The 27,018-nt window shown below is 45.1% G+C and overlaps 1 long non-coding RNA gene across 2 annotated transcripts in view; it reads right to left on the bottom strand.

The window, feature by feature from the left end:
- Positions 1 to 4,597: 4,597 nt before the first annotated feature.
- LOC135229453 (uncharacterized) overlaps positions 4,598 to 27,018 on the bottom strand; it is a 58,429-nt gene continuing 36,008 nt past the window's right edge. For both annotated transcript variants that reach the window (XR_010320158.1, XR_010320159.1), the window contains exons 2-5: positions 20,723 to 20,870; positions 13,535 to 13,709; positions 9,364 to 9,482; positions 4,598 to 9,116 (exon numbers count right to left, since the gene is read on the bottom strand). This is a non-coding gene — a long non-coding RNA (uncharacterized LOC135229453). The remainder of the gene's footprint in view (positions 9,117 to 9,363; positions 9,483 to 13,534; positions 13,710 to 20,722; positions 20,871 to 27,018) is intronic.

Genomic DNA, 27,018 nt, shown 5'->3' on the forward strand with positions numbered 1-27,018 from the left:
TACACAGAGTCACAGTACCAAAAGAAATGGTCGACTTTCAGTCGTTTCATGAGGTGGCATATGATGAAGAACTGGTAGTAGTGAAGCAAGAAGTCCAAGCTACACTGAAGGCACTGGTGAAAAACAAGGCTCCAGGAGCTGACAGAATACCCACTGAGTTGGTTCAACAAACAGATGCAGCACTGTACATGCTCACTCCACCATGCAAAGAAATTTGGAAGCTAGCTACCTGGCCAACAGGCTGCAAGAGATGCACGTTTGTGTCCATTCCAAAGAAAAGCGATCCAACAGATTGTGGAAGTTATCAAATGTAAATCATAGTATTAGTAAATATGGTAAACAAACAAACAAAGAAACTCTATCTACTCTACAGTGAATATGACATTCTATCCCCAGGAGATCTAGTGAGTTTATGATGTTTTTGTTAGGTGCTGTTGAGTCAGTTCCAACTCATAGCGACCCTGTGTACAACAGAACGGAACAGTGCCCAGCCCTGGGCCTTTCTCATTGCTATGTCTGAGCCCACTGTTGCAGCCACAGTGTCAATCTGTCTCATTGAGGCTCTTTGTCTTTTTCACTGACCCTCTACTTTACCAAGCACGATGTCTTTTTCCAGGGGCTGATTCCTCCTGATAATATGTCCAGAGTACGTGAGACCAAGTCTTGCCACCCACCTTTCTAAGGAGCATTCTGGCTGTACTTCTTCCAAGACAGGTGTGTTCATTCTTCTAGCAGTCCATGGCATATTCATTATTCTTCACCAACAACATAATTCAAGTTTCAGTTCTTTTGCCTTCCTTATTCATTGTCCAGCTTTAGCTGCACATGAGGCGACTGAAAATATGATGGCTTGGTTCAGGCACACCTTAGTCCTCAAAGGGACATCTTCGATTTTTAACACTTTGAGGTCTTTTGTAGCAGATTTGCCCAATAAAATATGTCATTTGATTTCTCAAAGTCTGCTTCCATGGGTGTTGATTGTGGATCCAAGTAAAATGAAATCCTTGACGACTTCAGTATTTTATCTGTTTATCGTGATTTTTTTCTTGTTCCAGTTGTGAGGATTTTTGTTTACTTTATGTTGAAGTGTAATCCATACTGAAGGCTGAAGTCTTTGATCCTCATCTTCAAATCCTCTTCACTTTCAGTAAGCAAGTTTGTGTCATCTGCATGTCTAGGCTGTTAATGAGTCTTCCTCCAATCCTGGTGCCCCTTCTTCTTCATAGAGTCCAGCTTCTTGGACTGTATGGATTATATGTTTTTTTAAAGACACTGAGTTTTTGGTAATTTACTACGGTAGCCCTTGAAAATGAATACAGAGCCCTTCACCAAGGACAAGTCAAGTTAGCACCAAAAATGTTTTTTTTAAGGGTAGCCACGTAGCATGAGACATGGCAGTTTTTAAAAGTATGAAGTAAAACTTTCAGCTTTGACAAAGAAAGGGCTCCTCTAAGTCCAAGTTCTAAGTCCATTGCTGTTGGGTCAATTCTATCTCATAGCGACCCTAAAGGACAGAGTAGAATTGACCCATAGGGTTTCCAAGGAGTGGCTGGTAGATTCGAACTGCTTGGATAAGTATTGTGAAAAAATACAACCCTGACACACAACTTTTCTGAGCTTAGTATTAAAACAAAACAAAACAAAAAAAAGTTGGTATCGAGTGGATTCTCACTCATAGGGACCCTACAGGACAGAGTAGAGCCTCCCCACAGGGTTTCCAAGGAGGGACTGGTAGATTCAAACTGCAGACCTTTTGGTAGCAGCCAAATGCATAATCATCGCACCACCAGTGGCTTTCAAATCAGCTATAGGCTGATGATCTTCAAATTCTTAGAACCTGGAAAACCTCACAGTGGTATCCACAGCTGGGAACTGTTCTCCACACTTGGATGACCTCAGACATCCAAATCTAACATGTCCGGAAAAAAATCTTTTGGTCATTTTCTCAAGTTTGTTCCTCCATGGTTTTCCACATGGTAGAGAATGGCTCTGGTGACCATGCGCTCATGGTAGCCTGAATTCTAGAAGTCACCTTTGATTCTCCATTCCCCTCATCCCATACATCTGATCCACCAGCAATTCTTGGCAGCTCAAGCTCCAAAGTTCACCTGAAGCCTGCCCACTGTTCCCACCTGCACTGCCACCATCACTGCTCACCCTGACCACTGCAGAAGCATCCTCACCAGTCCTCTGTATTTGCTGTCTTCAAGTTCTCCTGGGCTACAGTTAATTCCTGGGACACATTCTTTCTCAAGACCATTGAACAATAGAAGGAGAAGGGCATTTAGTTGTATGCTACCTCCTCCGCTTGAGCTGCATGCCCCTCAGAAATCACTTTTCACTGTCCACTCTATAATGTCTCTATTCCAATTTCCTGTCTTTGGCCGCACTGCTTTGATAGCGTGCATGCATATGTGCTTCAGGGGTCATGTAGACAGATGCCCTGGAGGAATTTTTCTTAGTACAATCATGGTCGTGTGCCATCAAGAGATTCTGACTCATATCAACCTTGTATGACAACTTAGAATTGCCTCACAAGGTTTCCTAGGTTGCAGTCTTTATGGCGCAGCCCTGGTGGCACCGTGGTTAAGAGCTCGGCTGCTAACCAAAGGGTGGACAGTTTGAATCCACCAGTTGGTTCTTTGCGGAAAGACATGGCAGTCTGCTTCTGTAAAGACTTATAGCCTCAGAAACCCTATGGGGCAGTTCTGCTCTGCCCTATAGGGTCACTATGAGTTGGAATTGATTCAACAGCAACTGGTTTGGATTTTGTTTGGTTAGAATCTTTACGGGAGCCCATCTCCAGATCTTTTCAACCCCTGAGCTGGTGGGTTCCAACGGCCCACCTTTCAGTTAGCCAAGCACTTAACCGTTGCACCTCCAATACTTAACTCTGCGCCGGAGAGGGCCCTCTCCTGACGTCTCCTGTCTCCTCACCCCGTACACCTAGGCCTTGTCCTTGCTTCTAGACCCCACCCTCCCCTCTGGAGACCCAACTCCCCCACGCCCGCCCCACACCCGGGCCGCTGGGCGGGGCCGGCAGCCATGTTCCTCGCCGTCCAGCCAGTTACTCCCGGAAGTGCTGGGACGGGTGGTGAGGGGCCCGGGCCGGATGGCGCGCCTTAGAGAGGATACTGTTCATGCTGCGTTCCCTGCCGTGTTCTCTGAAAGGTATGAAACTCCGACACCTGGCTGGAGGGACCGGCTCCCAGACTGAACAAGCCCGGCCCCTCGAAGGTGTGGAGGGAAGGCGCCAGGAGGGAGGGTCCCAGTGCCAGCATCCCGGGGGCTCCAGAGGTTGGAGAGTCCGGACGTTGGGTTAGCAGCTCGCATCGCCCCCTCAGGCGTACCCCGTCCCGAGTGATCCCCAGGGGCGGACGCGGCACGGGGGCGGGCGGACGCAGCCACTCTAGGGTCTGCGAGAGGGAGCCTCTGGCCCGGGAGACGCAGCTGGTCTGCAAAATTTGCAGCCCCGTGGATTTGCGGGGGGCGGGGGTGGGGGTCCAGCCGCGGGATCCAGCTGCGGAGTGCCCTCGGGCCTGGGGGCTTGAAGGGCTTGGGGAGAAAGGCCGTGTCCAGGGCTGCGCCCAGGTCCCTACTCTGCCCGGGGCGGGTTTGCGGGCCAAGCTGGGGGATGGGGGCCTGCCCACCCCGCCCCCCACCTGCTCCCTGTGCCAGGGGGGAAACCAAGGCCCAGAGTTCGCCCGGGGGGGGTGAGATTCCAGACTGAGGGCGGGGCACTCGCCCCCATTCCTCCTCCCACCCCCACCAGACTCCGTAGGGTGCCACGGACAGGGGAGAGAGGGATCCCCTGCCCAAGGCTCTGCTGCCCCTTACTGTTTTGGGCACTGTGCCTGGGAGGCTGAGGCACCCCGCGCCCGCGCCCGCGCCCGCGCCCGCGCCCGCGACCGGCTGGTCTACTCTCGGGGCTGGGGCGTCGGCGCGGCCCCACCGGGAAAGGAAGGGGTCCTGGGAATCTGTGGAGCAGCGCGGGGATCCTACTCCTTGTGGATGCAGCAGCGATTCAGTGTCTGTTAACAGTGTGGATGCCGGGTCCCGCTCCCCCTCTGCGTGGCAGGGGTGGGGTAGCAGGAAGGGGTCCTGAGCAACCATGTTGTTTGTTAACTTAAACGTTTGTGCGGCGCTGTGTACCGGTCGCTGTGGACGCGGTCTCTGGTGCTGAGGGGATTTGAGGGTTCCTCACACTGGCGGGATTTGGAGCCTCTACCCTGGTGGCAGTAGGTTTAGTGGGTTACCCTGGTGGCGTAGTGGTTACGTGCTAAGGCTGCTAGCCAAAAGGTTGGCAGTTTGAATCCACCAGGCGCTCCCTGGAAACTGTGGGGCAGTTCTACTCTGTCCTATAGCGTCGCTATGAGTCAGAATTGACTCGATGGCAACGGGTGTGTTTTGTTTTTTTTTTTTAGGTTGGAGATTAGGTGTCTCTCAGGCTGACATTTGAAAGTCTGGAGCTGACGGTTTATGAGGGTTTCTAAGGGTTTTAAGCGCTCCGGCCATGGGCACCAACCCGATCTTCCAGCACCTGCGGACGGACCGCCCCCCCCCCCCCCGGGGGATTGGCTGCTCTGGGACCCGGAGCCCAGAGGGCGGTGAGAAGCTGACAAACGTGAGTGATGTCCTGCAGGCTCCAGTTGGCGGGGCAGCCCTGCTCACATGGTCTCAATACCGGCAATCCGGCAGTCGGCTTCGTGCCTGGGGGTGGTTTCCGAATGTTCCCTCGTGTCCCCCGACCCGTGCGGGGCGACAACTCTCCCCTGGGCGGGTACCTAGTAGAGGCCTGCAGGGCATCAGGGTATGGAGGGGCAGAGCTTGGGCGGGGAGGGCGCGGCCCTGCAGGTTCCTGTACATGACCACGGCAGGGGGGTGCGGGTCGTGAAGGCTGGACCTGGTAGAGGACCCACTAGGTCGCACAGAAGGAGTGGGTTAGGATAATCATAGCATTAACGGGAGTATTGAGAGAGCGCCCTGGGGCGTTGGGTCCCTCGGGAAGAAAAGCTTCTGCTGTCGCCACTGGAGCGGTACCCAGGTCGTCCGGGCTTAGGTCCAGGAGGTTCCCATGCTCAGAGGGCCTGGTGGGCAGAACAGAACCGGCGGTGCGCGCGCCCTCTCGCGGCCTTGCACCGAATCGCTGAAGTCCAGTGTCAGGCGATTCTAAGCCATGGTTTTGGAACTGAATAGTGAAGCAGAGCAAATGATGCAGTGCCTTGATGGGACCGGTGGAGACAACAAGAAGCAAAGCACAGCTCAAACTTCAAAATTCCACTGAGTGTTAGTAGGATTTGGAGGAAGAAAATAGACGGAGAGTCGAGAGGCCCAGAGATGCAGAAGGGTTAGAGGATTAGGGTTAGGGGTTAGGGTTTGGTGTTAGGGGTCCAGGTTTGGGGGTTAGAGGTTTGGGAGTTAGGTTTAGGGGTACAGGTTTTAGGTGGTTGGGGGTTGGGGTTAGGGCTGGGGTTACTAGGCTCGGGCACAAGTGGTTTAGGGTTAGGGTTAGAGTGAGGCTGAGATTGATTCCCCAGTCTTGTGTACCGTCTTTCCTTCGCCAGAGTTACCACCGATCTGTTGTTTGGTTGGAAACCCTGGTGGCGTAGTGGTTAAGAGCCACCGGTGCTAACCAAAGGTCTGCAGTTCGAATCCACCAAGCACTCCTTGGAAACTCTATGGGGGCAGTTCTAATCTGTCCTGTAGGGTCGCTATGAGCTGGAATCAACTCGACAGCAGTGGGTTTGGTTTTTTTGGTTATTGTTTAGTTGGCTTTTCTCTACCCGCTCTTCGTCTCCCTGGTGAACATCAAGGATTGTTTCTGTGCGTAAATGTTTTCATGAGTTTTTATGATAGTGGTCTCTTACTGTATATGACGTTTTGTGATTGACTTAGTGTGATGCGCCCCAGATTCATCCATGGTGTGAGATGTTTCGGAGATTCATCATTGGTCTTTATTGTCGTGTAGTGTTCCACTGTGTATGTACCGTAGTTTGTTTATCCATTCCTCTGTGGACGAGCACTTAGGTTGTTTCCATCTTTTTGCAACTGTGAATAATGTTGCAGTGAACACGGGTGTGCATGTGTCTATTCCTGTGACTGCTCATGGAAACCCTGGTGGCTAGTGGTTAAGTGCTATGGCTGCTAACAAAAAGGGTTAGGGTTTGGGCTTAGGGATGTTAAGGTTAGGGTTGTTAGAGTTAGGGTCGTTAGGGTTTGGGGTTAGAGTTTAGGGTTAGGGTTTTTTGGTTGGGGTTAGGTGTTAGGGTTAGGTTTAGGGTTTGAGGTTAGAGTTTGGAGTTAAGGTTAGGTGTTAGGGGTTGCAGTTTGGGGTTTAGGGTTTTGGGGTTTAGTCGTTAGGGTTTGGTTTAGGTTTTAGGGGTCAGGGTTTAGGTTTAGGGTTGGGGTTGGTGTTGGGTCTGTTTGGGATATGTGGTTTGGGGTTAGAGGGTGGGTGTTAGAGGGTTGGGGTCTAGAGGGTTGGGGGTTAGAGATTGAGGGAGTTAGAGGGTGAGGGGTTAGAGGGTGAGGGGGTTAGAAGTTGAGAAGATTATAGAGTGAGGGAGTGAGAAGGTGAGGGTGTGAGGGGGTGAAGGTTAGGATTTAGGGTTAGAGGGTTTAGGCTTAGGGTTCAGAAGCTTGGGGTTAGGGGGTTAGGGTTTTTGGGTTCAGAGGTTGGGGTTGGTGTTGTGGTTAGGGTTAGAGAGTTAGGGTTAGAGGGTTAGGCTTAGAGGATTAGGGTTAGGGCTAGGGCTTAGGGGTTCAGGTTTAGGGGTTTGGGATGGGTTTGGGGTAAGGTTTTAGGGTTTAGGATTAGAGGGTTAGGCTTAGGGCTTAGAGTTTAGGGTTTTAGGATTTAGAGTTTAGGGCTTAGGGCTTAGAGCCTAGGGTTTAGGGCTTAAGGTTTAAGGCTTAGAGTGAGCGTTAAGGCTGGGGGCTGGGGTTAGGGTTTAGGGTATTAGGGTTAGAGGGTTAGACGGTTTAGTGTTTAAGCTTAGGGTTTAGGGGTTAGGGGTTGGAGTTAAGGGTGTTAGTGTTTAGGGTTTTGGCGTTTAGGGTGTTAGGGTTAAATGTGTTAGGGCTAAGGGTGTTAGGGTTTTAAGTGTTATGGTTTAGGGTTTAGAGTTAAGTGATAGGGTTAGGCTTAGGCTCATTCTTAGGTTTAGGGCTAGGGATTTGAGGTTTAGGGTTTGGGGTTAGGTTTGGAGGTTGGGGTTAGGATTAGGGCTAGGGTTAGAGGGTTAGGGTTAGAGGTTAGAGTTAGAGGGTTAGGGTTTCGGATTAGGGTTTCATGTTAGCGTTAGAGGGTTAGGGTTCGAGGGTTAGGGTCATTAGGGTTAGGGTGGTTAGGGGTTAGGGTTAGGTGTTAGGGTTTAGGGTTTACGGTTAGGTTTAGGGTTTGGGGTTTGGGATTTGAGGTTTGGGTTTAGGGTTTGAGGCTTAGAGTATAGGGTTTAGTGTGTAGGGTTTTGATGTGTAGTGTTTTGGGGTGTAGGTGTTTAGGTTGTAGAGTTTAGGGAATAGGGGTTAGGGTTTGGGTTAGGGTTAGAGTTTAGGGCCTTGGGGGTTAGGACCTAAGGGCTTAGGGTCTTAGGGGCTTTGGGGCTCAGGGCTTAGGGGCTAGAGTTAGAGGGCTAAGGCCAGAGGGCCCGAAGGCCAGAGGGCCAGGGTTATGGTTTGATTCCTGGCTGGCAATTTTTTTCCTTCAATATTTTGTGTAAGTCATCCCTTTGCCTTCTTGCCTGCATGATTTCTGCTGAGTAGTCCAAGTTTTTTATTATTTACTCTCCTTTGTTGGTGACTTCCTTTATCCCTAGCCTCTCTTAAAATTCTCTTTATATTTGATTTTGGCAAGTTTGATTATTATGTGTCTCGGTCACTTTCTTTTGAGATCTACCGTATGTGGAATTCGATGAGCATCTTTCATGATATCAGGGAAGTTCTGCCAACAAATCTTCAACAGTTCCCTCTGTATTTTCTGTTAGCCCTCCCTGTTCTGGTACTGAAATCACTCATAGTTATTTCTCTTGATAAAGTCCCACATGATTCTTTGGATTTCTTCATTTAAAATTCTTTTATCTGCTTTCTCTTCAAATATATTAGTCCCAAGAGTTTGATCTTCCATCTCAGTAATTCTGCCTTCCAATTCCTCAATTGTGCTCTTATTACTTTCTATTGAGTTTTCTGACTCTGTAATTTTATTGTTAATCTTCTGAATCTCTGATTGCAGTCTCTCTATGGTTTCTTGCAGCTTATTAAATTTTTAACTATGTTCTTGAGTAACCTTTTTAATTTCTTCAGCTGCTTTATCTTTGTGTTCCTTGGCTTGATCTGCATTTTGCCTCATTGGAGAAATCCTTGGGCCCTTCACTGGCACGCCATGCAGCTCCACGACGTCCACTCCTGGCCCTGACATTTGGCCGGTGCCCCACTGAACATGTGCTCCGGAGCCATGTTTCTCCACCCATCACTATCATTCTGCCACCAGGGGATATGTGAGTGTGGGAGTCACCATTTCTCACTGGCAGCAGCATCACAAGTCACTAGACTTCCAGGTACCCGCAGACGTAGGCTGCCTTCTGCCTCAGGAAACGTCCCGAATCCTTTATACCAGACGCTGACACTGGGCCACTGGTGGACATTCATTTTCATCCACACAGAGGTCTGGGTGAGGGTCAGCAGGCCAGGTAGGTGAAGTCAAGGCCAGGTGGGCGGGACTAAGGTTTCTTTGCCATCACCATGGAGAGAGTCTCCCCACCGGAAGAGTGGGCAGAGCTTATGATGGGCCTGGTGACAAGACTTAGCCAATGGCAGAGATCCAGTCCACCAGGCAGATGACACAGGGTCCTCCATTGTGACCTAGGACACCTAGTGGCCAAAGGATTTGAGCACACCCTGGGAAAGGCTATGCAGGCACAAGGGAGCCCCTGGTGCGGACTGCTTCACGGCATTGGCAGAGCAAGCCAGGGTCCAATTTTCCCACTTTCCTCAGGATATCAGTATGCAAGACATCCCCACTCACCATCTCTTGCCTCTCTCTCTGTATGTGTTCATTCTCTGAAATCTCTTCTTTCTCCCCCCATGCACTTCACAGCTTGGAGTGCCTGATAGAATGCCTAGAGACGAAAGAGCAAAGGGAGAAGGCCTCTGGCTCTACTGGTTGCCCATGGGCAGAGAAGATCTGCTAGTCTATCTGGAAGGTCTAGAGAGTAGTCATTGATTGGGGAGCTACATCACGGGTGGACCCTGGCCAGGTGAAGCTTGCTGACACGGGGCAGCCTCTCCGGAGACTACTAATTCCGCTGATAACATTCTATGCAAATACCCGGGTGAGTGCCATGGGCAGAAAACATTGACACATACCTGCCAGAGGCCTATTCTGGGTCTGAAGAGTCCACCCTGGTCTCCAGCAACTCATCATCTCAGCACACACTTTGCCTGCACGCATGGAAATTGCCTCTCTCAACGAATGTCTTCACCTGCTAGGAAACACACGAAGTCACTCAGCCAAAGGAGAGCACAGGCAAAGTCAACTGAAGCCCGTATTGTCAAGATTTTGCTTCTGTTGGGGCACAGCCCCCGGTGGCACAGTGCATGCGCGTCACTTCTCCAAAGACAAGGCCGAAATCCGGGCATCCAGGGCCCCAGCAGTCCAGAGTCTGCGCATGGCGGCATATGGATCGCCTCTTTGCCACATACAGGAGGGAGGCCTGTGCCCTAGACTGGCTCCGCTAGAGCTCCACGACCTCAGCTATTTTCCCTGACCTTTGGCCCGTGCCCTCATGATTGTGTGATCTCTAGTTACACTTCACCTCCGACCACTCTGAGTCCGCCACCTGCGGATACCTGAGTATGGAAATTAACATCTATCACTCGCTGCAGTGTCACAGGTCGGTCACTAGGTGTCTAGGCTCAGACTGACCTTGGCTGTCTTCTGCCCAGGCAACTAGCCTAAGCCTTCAAAGGAAATGAGGACACGTGGTCACTGGCCGACATCCTTTAACCAACACTGAGTCCCTGGTCAGCATCCTGGAGTCCTGGCAAGAAGAGCCAGGCACCTCCAGGAGCATCTGGAGCAGGAGACAGGGGCTGAAGAAGCTACCACACCTACTGGTGCTGCTACACATGTGGGTGACCTGGCTGCAGAGATTGCAGGCATGGCCTCAAGGTCAAAGGAGAAAGCACCTGAAGACGTGCTAGGACTCTTAGACTGAGAGAAGCAGGATGTCTGGACTGCAAAATATGCACCCTTCAGGGAAGAAGTTCATTCAGGCTTCTTAAACCCACCTCACCTGGAAAATCCATCCTCTTTTAGCCTTGTGCCCCTTCCACGCCCCCTCTAGTACAAAGAGAGATGCAGCCCTACGGCACCAGGGTGGAAGAAGCCCCAGGATAGCTGTCCGAAGACATGAGGTCCACTCAAAAGCTTCCCCCGCCAAGGAGAGAAGAGGACAAGACTCACCTGCAGATGAGGTCTCAGGGCCCTGAGAATGAGCATAATGTTTGTAAGGAAAGAGAAATGGGATTTCAGTGGGACATGGAAGTCTGAGAAAGAGCCTCTGCAAAGATAGCTCTAAGGGAGGTGTGATTGTGAAGGTGGGCTGGTCACTGAGTTCTTTGTAGTACAAGGTACCAGACAGAAGCCAGACTCTGGGGGGAACCTGCCTGCCGGTGAGCAGCGGGCATAAAACCCTAAACCAATGAGAATCGAATCCCTTCCCAGCAGCTTCTGCACAGATCAGTGATGTTTGCTTGGTCTTTCTCTTTTCTGTGGTCTAACCTGATCTGTTCTGAGATCAGAGAGTTGGAATAGAAAAGCCTGACTGAGATGAAACGAGCAAAGAGAAGACAAGGCCTCCTAAATCTGGTGAAGACAGAACACAGATAACCAAAGGTGAGGATGGGAAGAAACAGATTGAGTTCCAAGTCCCATCCACAGTATCCCAGGGCCTGGGAATCCCTGGAAGTGCCAGAGGTGTGTACTCCCTGGGAGATGTGACCCCAAGTGTCAGAGGAATCCCTATGGAGCAAGGAAGGGAGGGCAGGGCCTCTAGGATGGGCACTTCCATACAGGCTGCCCATGTGAATTTCTCAGAGTGACCGTGACAGATCCTGAGAGGGACAGTTTGAGGCAAAGGAAAGTAAGTTTTCTGAAGAGGGGTGAATTCCACAGTCTCCTGATAATGAAACAGAAATCCCGTCCTGCTCAGAGGTACTGAGTAGGAGGGATTGTGAATTCCCATCCTGCACAGAGGTTGGCTGGGAAGTTCGACTGTCTAAAGACAATGTGGCCAAAGTCTTCTTTATCTTTCAAAGATATATCTTCAACTTCCTGCAAATTCAATCCTGAAAAAAAGCCTGGAATATACAAGTGTGGGTTTTTCAGGAGAGCAACAAGGGGAGAAGGTGATAGTGGCATATCAGAGAAGGAGAACAATAGTCTAAGGGTCCCTGTGTTACTTAATGAATCAAGTATTCTTCCTTACCTGTAGACATGCAAATTCAGTAGATGTTTTAGCAATAACTGCATTAATCCTCACAGAATTCTTTTTGGCCATTTCGAGGCATAGAGACCAGAAGAAGTCATTAGTTACAAGAGCAAGCAATAATTCGCTGGTCTGAATTTTGTTCAATTTCTGTGTTTGCCCTTCATAGATGGATAAAAGTCTCTGAATCTGGCATTGAAGACAGTGTTTTCTCTATTGTTATGGATTGAATAGTGTCCCCCAAAATGTGTGCCAACCTGGCCAGGCCATGATTCCCAGTATTGTGTGGTTGTCCTGCATTTTGTGATCTGATGTGATTACTTATGTGTTGTAAATTCTAACCTCTGTAATGTTAATGAGGCGGGATTAGAGGCAGTTAGGTTAATGAGGGAGGACACAATCTACAGGATTAGGGTGAGTCTTGAGTCAGTCTCTTTTGAGATACAAAGAGAAAAGTGAGCAGAAATGAGAGGGACCTCATACCACCAAGGAAGAAGTGCATGGAGTGGAGCATGTCCTTTTGACCCAGCGTCCACGCGCTGAGAATTTCCTAGGCCAGGGGAAGATGGATGACAAGGACTTTCCCCCAGAGCCACAAAGAGAGAAAGCTTTCTCCTAGAGCTGGTGCCCTGACTTCAAACTTCTTGCTTCTTAAACTGTGAGAGAATAAGTTTCTGTTTGTTAAAGGCATCCACTTGTGGAATCTCTGCTATAGCCACACTAGATAACGAAAAAACACATATATCAAATAGTCAAAAAAAAAAAAGGTTTCAAATACACACACATACACCTATGATGTTATTAAACTTTAAAAAGTTTTACATTCTTATAACACATTTAACAAGAGATTTGTATACAGAAGTTATAATAAGAGCCATCCCCACATAAGTATATTGTACCTGCTCCCCCAAAGTGTCCAGTGTCCAAAGATACATATGTACCCTTTTACACACTTCTTTTTGCCGGGACACATGTAAGTACATTCATTTGTTTGTTTTTATGGAAATTAGGTCACACTCTACCCATGTTTTTCTCTGAATCACTCTTCACTTGACAATTTCTCATGGTTCCTCTAAATCAGCAGACATGGAAGAAGCACTCTTTTTGGTTCTTCCTATTTTTAACTCCCACCACTCTTCTGTCAGTTTGTTGTACTGTGGTGGCTTGCATGTTGCTGTGATGTTAGAAGCTATGCCACCGGTATTTCAAATACCACCATGTTCACCCATGGTAGACTGGTTTGAGTGGAGCTCTGGATTTAGACAGACTAGGAAAAAGGACCTAGTGACCTATTTCTAAAAACAACTGGCCAGTGAAATCTTACAAATAGTACTGGAACACTGTCTGATTGAATGACAGAGGATAACCCCTTAGGTTGGAAGGCACTCAAAATATGAGTGGGGAAGAGCTACCTTCTCAAAGTAGATCCCACTTTAATGACGTTTCCTGATGGGGCACAACTCATAATGAGAAGAAACTGATGCAAATATCCTTTAATAATCAGAACGTGAAATGAAGGAAGTATGAATCTAGGGAAATTGGAAGTCATCAAAAATGAAATGGAATGCATAAAGGTCAGTAATCCAAGGCATTAGTGAGCTGAAATAGCTTGGTTTTGGACATTTTAAACTAGACAATGATATGTTCTACTATGCCAGGATTGAGATACTGAAGAGAACGGCATCATATTCATCGATAAAAAGAACATTTCAAGATCTTTTCTGAAGTAGAACACTACGATCAATAGGATAATATTCACAGGCCTACCAGGAAGACCAGTTAATAAGACTATTATTCAAATTTACACACAAATTATGAATGTGAAAGATGAAGAGGTTGAAGGTTTTTACCAAGTTCCGCAGTTTGAAACTGATCAAACGTGATGCATTCATCAATCAAGATGTACTGATAATTACGTAATTAGAATGCGAAGTTGAAAACAAAGCAGACAAATCAGCAGTTGGAAAATAAGGTATTGATGATAGAAATGACAATGAAGCTTACATGATAGAATTTGGCAAGACCAATGACTTATTCATTGCACATACCTTTCGTCAGGAACATAAATGGTGATTATACTCGTGAACCATTCCAGGCAGAATAGATAGGAATCAAATTTGTGGAAGGTGATGATGGAGAAGGTCAATACCATGAGTCAGAATCAGGCCAGGGGCTGACTTCAGAACAGATGATCAGTTGCTCATATTCACGTTCAAGTAGAAGCTGAAGAAAATTAAAACAAGTCCATGAGTCAAAGTATGCCCTTGAGTATATCAAACCTGAATTTAGAGACCATCTCAAGAATAGATTTGATGCACTGCACACTAATGATCGAAGACCAGATTAGTTGTGGGATGATAGCAAGGACATCATATATGAAAAAAACAAAAAGTCATTAGAAAGACAGGAAAGAAAGCAAAGACCAAAGAGGATGTCACAAGAGACTCTGAATCTTGCTCTTGAATGTACAGTAGCTAAAGAGAATGGAAGGAAAAATAAAGTAAAAGAGCTCAACAGAATACCTGAAAGGGAAGCTGGAGAAGACAAAGTATGATAATAATAATGTGAACAGATCTGGAGTTAGAAAACCAAAAGGGAAGAAAACACCTGGCATTTCTCAAACTGAAAGAACTGAAGGAAATATTCAAGCCTCTAGGTGCAATACTGAAGGAAGGATTCTATGGGCAAAATATCGAACAACACAGGAAACATCAAAAGAAGACGGAAGGAATACACAGACTCAATACGCCAAAAAGAATTGGTCGACGTTCAACCATTTCAGGAGGTAGCATTGGATCAAGAGCTGATGGTACTGAAGGAAGAACTCCAACCTGCACTGAAGGCATTGGCAAAAAACACGGCTCCAGGAACTGATGGAGTACCAAATGAGATGTTTCAACACAGGGACGCAGTGCTGGAGGCGCTCACTTGACTATTCCAATATATTTGGAAGACAGCTACCTGACCAAATGACTGAAAGAGATCTATATGTGTACCCATTTCAAAGAGAGGTGGTCCAACGCAATGCGGAAATTATCGAGCAACGTCATTAACATCCCACGCAAGAAAAATTTTGCTGAATATAATTTAAAAACAGTTGCAGCAGTACACAGACAGGCAACTACCAAAAATTCAAGCTGGATTCAGAGGAAGACATGGAACGTGGGATATCATTTCTGATGTCTGATGGATCTTGGCTGAAAGTAGAGAATATCAGTAAGATGTTTACCTATTTTTGTTTCCTATACAAGCACACTCAACTGTGTGGCTCACGACAAATTATGGATAGCTTAGCAAAGAATGGGAATTCCAGAACACTTAACTGTATTCATGCGGAATATCTACGTAGACCAAGAGGCAGTCATTTGAGTAGGGCAAGGGGATACCGTGTGGTTTAAAATCAGAAAGTTATGTGTCATGGTGGTATCCTTTCACCATACTTACTCAATCTGTATGCTGAGCAAACATTCTGAGAAGCTGGTCTCGAAGAACAAGAACATGGCATTAGTTTTGGAGAAAGATTCACTAACAACCTATGATATGCAGCTGATACGACCTTGCTTGCTGAAAGTAAAGAGGACTTGAAGCAGTTACTGATGAAGAGCAACCACTACAGCCTTCAGTATGGATTACACCTCAACATAAAGAAAACAAAAATTCTCACAACTGGACCAGTAAGCAACACCATGATAAACAGAGAAAATACTGAAGTCATCAAGCATTTCATTTAACTTGAATCCATAATCAATGCCCACAGAAGCAGCAGTCAAGAATTCAAACAATGTATTGCATTGGGCAAATCTGTTGCAAAAGACCTCCTTGAAGTGTTGAGAAAGAAAGATGTCACTTTGAGGACTAAGGTGTGCCTGAGCAAAGCCATGATATTTTCTATCACCTCACATGCTTGAGCAAGTTAGACAATGAATACGGAAAACCGAAGAACTGATTCATTTAAAATATGGTGTTGGCAAAGAATACTGAATATACCATGGACTGCCAGAAGAATAAACAAAACCATCTTGGAAGAAGTACACCAAGAATGCACCTTAGAAGCAAGGATGGCGAGACTTCGTCTCACGTGCCTTGGACATATTTTCAGGAGGGACCTGTCCCAGGAGAGGCTCATCATGCTTGGAAAAGCTGAGGGTCAGAAAAAAAGAGGAAGGCGCTCAACAACATGAACTGACACAATGGCTGCAAGAATGGGCTCAAACATAGCAATGATTGTGAGGATGGTTCAGGATCAGGCGGTGTTTCATTCTGTTTTACACAGGATCGATGGCATCTAACAGCCACAACTAACATATGTATGCATATATATATGTATGTGTGTATGTGTGTGTGTGTATATATATATACCCATTGCCATCGAGTCGGTTCCAACTCATAGTGACCCTACAGGACAAAGTAGAACTGCCCCACAGAGTTCCCAAGGAGCGCCTGGTGGATTCGAACTGCTAACCTTTTGGTTAGCAGCTATAGCTATTAACCATTATGCGACTAGGTTTTCCATATATATATATTCTCTTCACTAGTTTTGCATCTCTAGAGATCCCAGCTAAGACATTTGGTACCTACTGTGGTTCTAGAGGAACCAAATCTTAAGGATGAGTTTTCTGAATTGATTCTCAAGTCTGGCTAGTCTTAAAGGCACTGATGACTGTCTCCAGTAGTAAACAGGCTATTGCTAATCCATGGTGGGAGGTGACAATAGAAATACGCAAAATACTACTACCACTGGATCAAATATTTGTGAGAGACAAGGCTCTGCCTGATTACATATTTGATACTTTTCTATAATTTTGTCAGAATAAGAATAATAAGGAAGCTGCTTGGTTAGTCCTGCTTTTGCTAGTCACACTGGTGAATGAAAGAAATGGGCTCAAAGCTGAAGCACCACATACAAGATCTGAAAGCTGCCACTTGTGCCCAGAAAGAAAACCATATTTCTTATAGTAACAAGGCTAATGCTGCCAAAAATAAACTCAGATTCTTATCATAAGAGTGACTGAATTAAAGCGCCAGTTGAATATCCAGCCTCAAATGGTGTCTGAAGTTAGAGTGAGGGCACTGATTGGGAAGAAATGGGATCCTGAAACTTGGGATGAGGACATATGGGCAGACAGTCAGGAAGCGGGGGACAATGAACCTCCAATTTCTGTTGAATCGCTCTTCCTAACAGAACCAGACCTCTTACTCCCATCTGAAGAGATTCTCTAATTTTGCCTGCTAAGGCACCCTTCCCAGTAAAACAATTATCCCTTCCACCTCCATCTAATGAGATTACCCTCAGCTGTGCCTGAAGTGTCTTGTTTGAGTTATCTCCTGGGGTGGTATCTGGGGCATTGCCTGGGGCATCACCTTAGGCAGATGTCTTATAAGACACGGCTGAACATCCCACTGCCACTGCCCATTTTTGCTTCTAGACCTATACCTAGACTTCAGTCCCAACAAGCCCCAAAAGGTGAACTATGAAGTGTGACCCAGGAGAAGGTATGCTAAACTCCAAAAGAACTGCTTGATTTTTCTAATACATACATACATACAGAAACCTGGTGAACATGTGTGGGAATGGCTATTATGGGTGTGGGATAATGGTGCAAGCAACATAAAGGTGGATTAGTCTGAGTTTATTGATATAGACCCAGGAAGCATAGATTCTTCATTCAGTGTTTCAGCTTGAGAGGTTAGAAAAGGACGTCATAGTTTATTTGGTTGGTTTACTGAAGCATGGATTAAGTGGTGGCCTACAATAAATCAAGTGGAAATGGCAGATCTGCCATTGTATACTGTAGGAGAAGGTAACCAAAGGCTGAGGGAAACTGGCAGGTTAGAATGGATTTATTAGGCTGGACCCACAGACCCACACACGGAGTGCCCAGAGGGCTTTCTTTGTACCATAGCGGTGAGGTACAAATTTGTGCAGCAAGCCCCAGCATTATTGAAGACTTCTGTGGTTGCTATTTTATGTAAGTAAGAGTCCACAGTGAGAACTGCCCTAACTGAATTAAGACACCTAACTACAATGCAGTTGACTGGACCCCGTGGTGGTAGCAGCCAAGTGGTGGCACTCAATCAACAAAGACAAGGTGGGTGTGGTTACCATAACAGACAGTAGAGTCAAAGCAGTAATCAGAATAGTCTGCTCACATGGATTTATGGCAATGGCTACTTAGTCATAGTGGCCCTGGGAGTGAAAGAGCTGGGAAATGTACATCTCCTGGTACCTAGTGTCTTAGATATCTAGTGCTCCTGTAACAGAAATACCACAAACGGATGACTTTAACAAAGAAAATTATTCCCTCACAGTCTAGGAGGCTATAAGTCCAAATTCAGGGTGCCAATTCCAGGGGAAGACTTTCTCTCTGTCACTCCTAGGGGAAGGTCTTTGTCACCAATCTTCCCCTGGACAAGAAGGTTCTCAGCACAGGGATCCTAGGTCCAAAGGATGCACTGCTCCTGACACTTCTTTCTTGGTGGTACTGAGGTCCCCCTGTCTCTCTGCTCTTTTCTCTTTTATATCTCAAAAGAGACTGACTTAAAACACAACTTAATCTTGTAGATTGAGCCCTGCCTCCTTAACATAACTGCTTCAAATCTTCGCTCATTAACATCCTAGAGGTAGGATTTACAATACATTGGAAAATCACACCAGCTGACAAAATGGTGGATAATCGCACAATACTGGGAAGCATGGCCTAGTCAAGCTGATATATACATTTTGGGAAGACAGAGTTTAATCCGTAACACCTAGTATGCAGCTATCCACCTGTTAATGCCTTTTTCTCCACACCTGTTTGGAAGTATCACCAGAAACAGTGTGCCTTCTCTCTGACCTAAGTATATAAAGACCAAATAATATAGAGGAATCTCTGTTACATTTTCTCCATCTTACCAATATTTGGCCTCATAGGCAGACCCAGTCACTTAATTGCACGGCAGAATGAAGAGATTAAAGCCCCAACATTCTTGCCAGTGGACAAGGAAGGTAGCTGCTCAGACATCAGAGAGCCTCAGAGAGACAGAGACCAGGTGGCTCAAGAGAGGGATACCATAAAGTTGTTTTTCATACCCCCCTCCACTCCCATAGTTGCATATGCTTTGCTCTGACTCCAAGAAGTAGATCAATCCTTTGAGAACTGCATTATGGGTTAGAACACCAACAAGGTCCCAGACTGAGTGACACTCCCATAGATTACAACCAAATATCATCGCAAAGTCTTCAAAATCTGAACTGACATCTGAGCCACAGCATCCAGAAGTTGGGAAAGAACCTGCAGCCTGAACATAACTGGGTCAAGTGATTGCTAAAACAAACAACATCAACATTTTCTGTAAGATTGAAGTAAGACATAGTCTTGGAATCATAGACAAAAACTTTAAAAAGCTACTTTAACCACGCTCAAAGAAGTAACGGGCACACCTTAGAAAAATAGAAAAATACATAGAAACCATTCACGAATGAAAATTTTAGACAGGAAAAATAGAGATAAAAAATTCACTTGATCAGCGGAATGCTGTTGACAGACAAAAGGATCAATGAGATGAAAATAGTTCAATTGAAAATATCCAATCTGAAAACAGAGGACAAATATTGAAAAAAAAAATGAACAGAGCCTCAAAAAAATCCAAAAATATCTAACATTTATTTACTGGAATTCCATAAGGTGTAGAGAAAATATGTGGTGTAGAAAAAAGTATCTAAAGAAATACTGGCTCAACACTTTCCCAATTTGTTGAAAGACATAAACTTACAGATTCAACAAGCTATGCAAACTCCAACAAGTTAAACTCACATAATTTTACGCCCAAATGCCTCACTGTCAATTGTGGAATAACAAGGACCAAGAAAATATCTTCAAAGAAGCTAGAGAGAAAACAACTCATCTCACACAGGAGAAACAATTGGAATGACTCTGTATTCATCATCAGAAGCCATGGAGGCCAAAAGGCTGTGAAAACAACATTTTTTCAACACTGAAAGAAAAGAAACATTAACCCAGTGTTCTATAGGCTGTTATTTCCTTCATGAGTAAAGGAAAAATACTGACATTCTCAGGTGAAGGACGCTTAAGAGAATTCATCGCCACCAGACTTGTTCTAAATGAAACACTAAGGAAGTTCTTCAGGTGGCAGGCTTGGAATTTCAGGAATTATGGAAAGCAACAAAGTGGAAAGTACCTTCTGAAGTTTGCCGTTCAGCCAAAGATTAGACAGGTCTATAAAACAAACAATAACACACGTGAAGAAAGTGTTTCTTAGTTCAATCGTGTGTATGAGACCAAAAGTGCAAAACCTGCCCAAAAGCACAGAAAAGAGGGCAGGATGGAACAGGAATCATGGCGGATGGAAACGGGGAACTGGAGCATAGAAGAGAATACTGACACATCATGAATATTGCCACCAATGTCACAAAACAATTGTGTATAAATGGCTGAACAAGAAAGTAATTTGCTCTGTAAAGTTTCAAATAAAGCACAATAAAAAATTTTTAAAAAGTGGTAGGTATCTGGGTAAACATATTATGCCAACCCTGCTGTCACTGCACAACATGGCGCAGGACTCCCCTCTTTGGAAAGACTTTCTAGCCTATTGGAAACACTTTGGAATATACTCTTGGTGGCAAATTAGTATTAGAGAATGGGATTATTTTGAAAATATGAGATGTCTGTACTCATGCCTGGTGAATAAACTGGATAATAAAATTTTCAGAGCGAAATGAGATGTTCTAACAGAAAAATAGGCCTGAATTCCCACGTGGGCCATGAGCCTACTCTGAAGGCCTTTCCCAGAGAGGCATTTCAGGCACTTCTAGAGCAGCAGGAGCACTGGGGAATGCATGTATCAACCTCCCCCAGGGCCTTCTCTGAGGAGTAAGTACCTGCTTTAGTACTAAGCTTAGGGGTTCATAAATAGTCATTCTGCATAAGGTCTTCAGGTTCAAGTCTGTAATCCAGCTGGGATTCTGTGTGTGCTGCATCTCTGCATCAAAAGAACATACTTCTAGAAGCAGAATGCCAGGAGAGAGGCGGTTGGGCAGTTGGGGGTGGGGGGTGCTGCGCAGACAGGGGTGCCCAAGGGAGGCACAATATAGTCATTCTGCAGCAGGTCTAGTCATTCTGCATAAGAATTAGAATGCTTCTGTCAATGCATAATAGTTTACATACAGGACATAAACAAAGTGACTGAAGGACAAAGTTGAATAGTAAACCAAGCCACTCCCTGTCAATCCTTACCTGAGAGGGTCTTCATCAGGACTTCTGGGGATGGAGAACTACACAGTAAACGCTGATTTATTTTACCTCTTCCTTCCTCAAGAAACAGGAACTGGTGTTAAGATGTCAGGTGTCAAGCCCCAAACTCCTCTTCTGGTCTGTATTTAAGCTGTATAATAAAACTGGGATCAGGCAATCAGCCGTGAGCAGACAGACCCAGAGTATTCCCAGTGCCCCACATCTTTGAGCTCCAGTGAGATCCTGTTCTTAGTCACTAGATTAGCAGAGGAGCTGAAAGACTGAAATTCCGTGTTTTAAGGCAACTTGGGCTTCAAACAGTCACTTATTGCTAAAGTCATATTTCTCTGTGTTAATTTATGATCCTTAACTCAAATCCGGAGTTTGGAGCTCATTTTGATAACTCCTCATTAGTCTGCATAGACTAGATTCTGCTCACAGTCAGTGATGACAATGGAGGAAACAAAGTCCCTAGCCCAGAGGAGGGACTGCTCCCCATATTTGGGGAAATGCCCCTGGGAAGCATCGGCGAGGTGCACTTTGGCCTCTGTGGCTTTGCCTTCTGCTCCTGGAATTGCACCCTGGGGGCCTCCATATGCAGACCCAGAGTCCGTGGGTGACCACAGCTCCCCCGTTCTGGGTCATCGTCCGGACACACGTTGCGATATGCTTCCTGCCCTCCTTTCCAGCATAAGCGCTGCGATCACAAGTGGCAGAACCAGTTCTCAGGTCCAGACCCTAGACCTTGCCCTCCTCGGCCTTAGGCTTCCCCTAGTCCTGGTGGAACCTGCAAGCCTGGCGGATGCGAGGTTAGCACCCGGCTGGGTGGGCTTGGGCCTGTCTCAAAAGGCTCATGGCGCACGCAGGTTCCTCCTCCTTGGAGCCTGTGGGCTTGCGGTGGGCAGCCCGGCATCTCCTGCCTCCCTCGGGCGCCCTCTCTGGGCAGCAGCTCCCCTCCCCCTACCCCACCAACCACCCAACAGTCGCACTGCCTGCTTTCTGCTTCTAGAAGCGCGTTCTTTTGATGCACACATGCAGCACACACAGAAGCTCAGTTGGATTACAGACTTGAACCTGAAACGCACAACTTTAAAACTACTAGACTGGGGGGGGTGGGTATTGGCAGTGAAAAAAGGAAAAAAAAAATAAGAAAGAGAACAATTACAAAAAAAGTATTAGAAGACTGTATCCTCACATTATGGACTCAAGAAGGTTGTGGATAAACAACTGCATAGATAGCATACTGTTGTCTCTTTGCAAATAAGTCTTAAATGAGGGAATTTGGTACCGGGAAGAGTTGCAGAGCCTGACTTTGGGGAAATCTGGGATTGATGAATTGCCTTGCATGAGGCTACAAGCCCTGATAATCAATATTTGAAGATGAGATTCGAGCAACCTAGAACATGCATCAGAATTTTTTCTAAGTAAATTAGCACCAGAAGATGCCTTTAACCACTAAATAAAATGGGTCAGTAGTTCAAGATCTCCCTACAAAGAAAATGGCAGACCTAGATCGTTTCCAGTCAGGTTCCAGCAAACATGCAAGAAACAGTCATTTTAATCTTGTACATAGTCAACAGAGATTAGAAAACCATGAGATACTCCCCTAACTTGATCCTTAAGCCTAGTTTAAAAATGATAACAAATTTTAGAGAAGGATGGTAGAAGAAGAGTTAGAGGACAAGCACACTCAGTAACTGAAATGCAAAACCCTACGTAAGATGCCAGCAAAGGAAATCCAGCAAAGTATAAACCACGTAACATGCCATGATCAAGGCGGTTTATTGTAGGCATACAAATTTGAGTGAACGTTAAAGATTTAGTAATTTCACTCACCACATGCATAGGTGAAAGAAGCGAAGACATATGCTCACCTCAAGAGATGGGGGCAAAGCAGGTTGATAAAATCCAATCACACGGAGAGATAAGGACTAGGAGCAAATATAGAACAGAAAAGGAGTTCCCGAACGTGGAAAACTACAACTAGCATGATAATTCATGGTGACGTGTGGGACATTCTCTTTAAAATTAATAAACAATAAAATAAGGGTGCTTCTATCATTACTTTTATTAAACATTGAACACCGGAAGTGTAAGCTAGTACAAAAAGAGAAAAAGTATAAATGCTATTCATAGATTATAGGACTGTCTCCATTGAAAACTGTAGAAAATAATGGAATTAATAGTAATCATAAATAAAAAATAAATTGAAATTTCAATGCATCAGCATCAAGCTGACTCTGTCATAGCTCTTAGGTGAAAGCAAAGGACACTGATAGGGAAAGAGCAGGTTCGGGTGGTCTAGACCAAGGAGGGAAGAAAATTATTCTGCACTGGGCTGAACTTATAAGAACGGGTATGTGTGTTAGCTACCTAGTCCCTCCATAACAAAAAATAACACAACTGGGTGGCTTTAAAGAACAGAAATTTATTTTCTCACAGTTTAGCAGGTAGTCGTTCGAATTCAGGGCATGGCTGTAGTGGGAGGTCCTTCCTTGTCTACCTCAGCTTCTAGTAGATGCCAGCAATCATTTGTGTTCCTGGCCTTCTGGAAGCATCTGTCTTCTTTGTCTGTCTTCCTTTTCACCTGTTTGTGTCTGTGTGTATTCTGCTCCTTTTATAACTAAGAAGAGTTAGGCTTAGGACCCACCCTACATTGGTATGACCTCATTCACATAATAAAAGCAGGCCCCCTCTTTCCTAACAAGGTCAGATTTACAGGTACAGGGGTTAGGATTTCCACATACATTTTGGAGGGACACAATTCAATCCCTAACAGTCGACTTACCAGATATTCTGGATTGAGAGTACTCGCATGAACAGCTGAGAGTGGTTCCAATTCTTTGCTACATTTGTTGGCTGAAACTTGTCTCAATGGTCACCCAAAGGAATGCTGGAGCAATTTATTGTGTAGGACCTGGCCAACCATTCCTAATCACATCCATTGTGTGGAAAAACACACAATCCCATCACCAAAGCCTTGAGAAATTCATGGATAAGAAAAGAATGGTGGTTGGAACCAAGAATTGTTTCATAGCCTAGATAACATGGTGTAGGTGTTAGATATTCACATGGAGATGTCAGGTAATAAAACTTCACCCCACACGGAGATGTCAAGGATAATACCAACAGCTAATGTTCATTGAGTACCTACACTGGTGCCAGGCACTCCTGTGCTTTTCCTTTCATGTTTGCTTTCATGATGGCCATATGAGGAATGTATCATTATAATGCATAAAGAGGTCAATACAGAGAGTTAGGCTGACATTTGAATATATGAGTCTGGACCCAGGAGGAGTTTGAATGGATGGAGGTATAAACCTCACGTCCTTAGCTACAAATAGACAGCAGTGAACTCACTGAGGCATCCTAGAGGGAGGGTGTCAACAGAGAGAGGAGCAGGCACCAAGCCCAAGGGTACTCGGGTATCTAGAAGCCTGCCAGGTGAACAGCAGCCAACAAGCCTCTCTGAAGTCCAGTGTGGTTCCTGGAGGGTTGTCTGTCCTTGCTCTCAGCTGCATTTCCCCAGTGCTCCTCCCACCTGCACTGGGTTGTCCCCTTCATGACGACAGGGACAGTGTGTACCTTTCACCACTGTATCTGCATAACATAGACTATTTCTGGCCCATGGAATATACTGACTGAAAGAAAAATAAACAAACGATAAGTACGTAAAATCCTTCGTAGTTGATACCTTGGGATACATTAAGGGGCTTCATGAGTAAGAGGGAGAAAAACTGATCAGGGCTGCTTCTGAGACCATCTCTTAGGCGTAAAGAGTGTTAAACAATAATTAAACAAAGAGATTTAATGACAGAGATGTATGTTAAAAAGATGTAAGTATACGTTGAAGATTACTAGAAACATGCACATTTATTATTGCAACTATAGTCAAATCGTTAAAAAACATATACTACATGCACACAGAATATTATAAAGTAATTTAATGCCCTCATTAAAAAAAAAAAATTTATCATGAGAAAAGACTAATGATGAATGAAAATATCAGGATATAATATCCGTGTTAATATACATAAATGTGTGCGCTAATACACACATAAAATCAGTTGCCACTGAGTCAGTTCTGATTCATGATGACACCACTGTACCAGAGTAGAACTGTACTCCATAGGGGTTCCAATGGCTGAGTTTTCGGAAGTAGGCTGCCAGACCTCTCTTTCACAGCAATTCTGGGTGGACCTGAACTCCAACTTTCTGTCAGCAGCTCAAGATATTAACCATTTTGCACCAATCAGAGACTCTAATACACGTACATGCCAATATAAGTAAGATAACAGACATATCGGAACGTTAATAATTTATTCTATGCATTATGTATGTTTTCTTGTTATTTATTGCATACTTTCCCATTGCTTCCAAGTTTTTGAGGAATAGAATGTACTTCTGGAAAAATTCATGAGAGATTTTTAAGTAATGAAATAATTAACAGAAACAGAATGAGTAAATCTGTGGCAAAGCAGCCCATGAACCCAAGATTATAGTAACACTGGTATGAAAAGGAGAATTGTGGAGTCCTGTAGCTCAGTGGTCCCATGCATCCATCAGGAAAGAGGGAAGAGCAAATAAACAAGGAGAAAATACAGTGAGCCAGAGGAGTGGGAGCCCTCTGTTGTGGGCACAGTTTTCTCATGAAACTTTAGATGGGCACAATGGGTGGGATTATCCACTTCCATCATACAAACATTTTTATTACCCTTGATTTTAACGGAACTATGTTATAAAAACAAATGATAAAATAAAGTATAATAAAAGAATAAATCTCATCAGTGGACTACTATCATTTTCCCCGGCCACTGATTCTTTTACCGAGGAGGGCAGGAGACACATATGGGAAAGAAGATGGAGCAGTGTGAAGACTCATGCTAAGTGAGGACGGGAGTGTTTCTGAGACAGGCCTTAGCTGCTACCACCTAGGGTGCACGACCAGCTGTGCATGACCAACTGGAAGAAATGGCACATTATTTCTGAGACCTACTCTAGCTCATAACAAATTATGCATAACATGGGGAAGAATGAGAATTGCAGGACACTTAACTGTTCTCATGAGAAACCTATACATAGAACAAGAGGCAGTCATCTAAACGGAACAAGGAATATAGCATGGTTTAAAGTCAAGAAAGGTGTACATCAGCGTTGTATCCTTTCACCATATGTATTCAATCTGTATGCGGAGCAAATAATCCGAGAAGCTGGACTGTATGAGAAGAATAAGGCATCAGGATTGGAGGAAGACTCATTAATAACCTCAGATATGCAGATGATACAATCTTGCTTGCTGAGAGTGAAGAGGCCTTAAAGCATTTACTGATGAAGATCAAAGACTACAGACCAACAGCCTAACAACTGGACCAATAAGCAACATCATGATAAACAGAGAAAATGTTGACGTCATTAAGGGCCTCATTTTACTTTGATCCGCAATAAACACCCACGGAAGCAGCAGTCAAGAAATCAAACGACACACTGCACTGGACAAATCTGCTGCAAGAGACCTCTTTAAAGTGTTCAAAAGCACAGATGTCACCTTGAAAACTAATGTGCGCCTGACTCAAGCCATGGTGTTTTCAGTCGCCTCATACGCACATGAAAGGTGGGCAATGAATAAGGAAGACTAAAGAAAAACTGAAGGCAATGAATTAAGGGGTTGGCAAAGAATATTGAATATACCACGGACTGCCAAAAGAATGAACAAATCTGTCTTGAAAGAAGTACAGCCAGAATATTCCTGAGAAGCAAGAATGGCAAGGCTTCATCTCACATGTTTTGGACATGTTGTCAGGAGAGATCAGTCCCTGGAGAAGCAGGTCATACTTGGTAACAAGTGGCCACAACAATTGGCTCATACATAACAACGACCCTGAAGGTGACAATAGGTAGTTTAACATACAATTTGACCCATATGAATTAAAATTTAAACAATTATTTCATGCCTTTTTGTAGCAGCTTTAGAATATACAATTAAAATAAATGTAAATAATTATTAGAAAAAATCTCTGAACATAAAATTTAATTTTTTTAAGTCATTGCTCCATACCCCAAATCTAAATGGCTTGATATAAAGCACTGGTATTTGTGATTCACAAAAAGCAGGTGCCAATTCCTGAACTGAAGTGACAGGAGAAACTCCCCATGCTGTTAGAGCCCTGAGTATGGGCCCTAATCCAATAATCTGTCCTCATTAATTCCTTTTCATTTCATCTCTGTGAAAGAGGGGAGGGAGAAGGTGAGAGAGGGTTACATGTGCCTATTCTGTTCTTTAGCATCTAGTTCACTGCCAG

The sequence above is a fragment of the Loxodonta africana genome, unplaced genomic scaffold (assembly GCF_030014295.1).
Source record: "Loxodonta africana isolate mLoxAfr1 unplaced genomic scaffold, mLoxAfr1.hap2 scaffold_301, whole genome shotgun sequence".
In the NCBI taxonomy this organism is placed as follows: domain Eukaryota; kingdom Metazoa; phylum Chordata; class Mammalia; order Proboscidea; family Elephantidae; genus Loxodonta; species Loxodonta africana.